This window comes from Callospermophilus lateralis, chromosome X (genome assembly GCF_048772815.1).
Source record: "Callospermophilus lateralis isolate mCalLat2 chromosome X, mCalLat2.hap1, whole genome shotgun sequence".
NCBI classification, from domain to species: Eukaryota; Metazoa; Chordata; class Mammalia; order Rodentia; family Sciuridae; genus Callospermophilus; species Callospermophilus lateralis.
The window spans coordinates 122601034-122602105 of record NC_135325.1 but is presented as its reverse complement, the minus strand read 5'-3'; the positions used below and the strand labels follow the sequence as shown (position 1 = coordinate 122602105).

General features: G+C 49.9%; 1 pseudogene; it reads right to left on the bottom strand.

Annotated features, from left to right (window-relative positions):
• Positions 1-453: 453 nt before the first annotated feature.
• LOC143638719 (mitochondrial pyruvate carrier 2 pseudogene) lies at positions 454-833 on the bottom strand (annotated as a pseudogene).
• Between the last annotated feature and the right edge of the window lie 239 nt (positions 834-1072).

The following is a 1072-nucleotide window of genomic DNA, read 5'->3' as shown; positions in this document are numbered from 1 at the left end:
CTGGAGAGCTACCCAAGGCGGGCAGATTCTGACAGGAAATCAACACCTGTGAGCTTGGAAGAGCCTTCTGTGGGATTCTTGTTTTCCTATCTTCTGGGAGCCTCACTCTGCACCTCAAATGCTGCCTAAAGCTCCTAGGGAAACCTACAGTCTTTCTGGTGCTTACAGAACTAAAGAACCATGTTCAGGACAATCCCAACTGCTGCAAAGTGAGCTGAAAGTGAGGGGGAATCCTTCAGTAGTAAGAGGTAGAAAGGAGACTCAGATTTCCTTTCTTTTTTCTTTTTGTTATTAAAATCTACTTTATTTTCTATGGAATCAAGCACTAGCTACCAGTTTCAGCAAGATTTTTGTTGTGCCTTCCAAATGTCAGCACAGCTAGAGCAATGCCTTAAAATAACCAAATAATAAGCTAGGTCCCAGTGGTTATGTCCACATCTAGGATCGGGTGATCAGGAACTCTTTTATTTGATTGCTTTAGCTTTTAGTTCTTGGTTATATCTCCAAATGCGAAAGAGCTGAGAGGCTCCTGCTGCCCCCACGAAGAAATTAATGGTAAACAGACTCCAATATTTTGGTATAATTACAAGTGAGAATCTTGACCAGATAAACCCTGTGGCCATCAAAACAGCAGATTGAGCTGTGCTGAGTTTTTCTGCAGGTCTAGCCATATCAGCCAACCCAGCATACACCAACCACCATTTCATAATTGGAGCCCAGAAGAAAACTGTTCTAGGGCCTGCCGGGTGGTTGTACAGCAGCCGCAGCTTCTCCGGCAGCATCACCTCCACCTTATCCAGGAGCCGGTGGTAGCTGGCGCCGGCGACTGCCATCTTGGCCCCTAGGCGATCGCGGGCAGTCGGGTGGGAGCGCGGCCTTGTCCTCGTCCCCCGCTGGCAGCGGAGGGAAGCTCTTCATGTTCCCTTCCAAGGAGACTCGCGGCCGCCTCTGCCCAGGACGCCCTTCCTGAGGCTCTGCCCGCCCAGCGCAGGCGAAGGGGCGGGGATCAAACTCAGATTTTCTGTATAAGCACTGTCAAGTCTCTCTCTGGCTGACCCCTGAGCCGTGCATG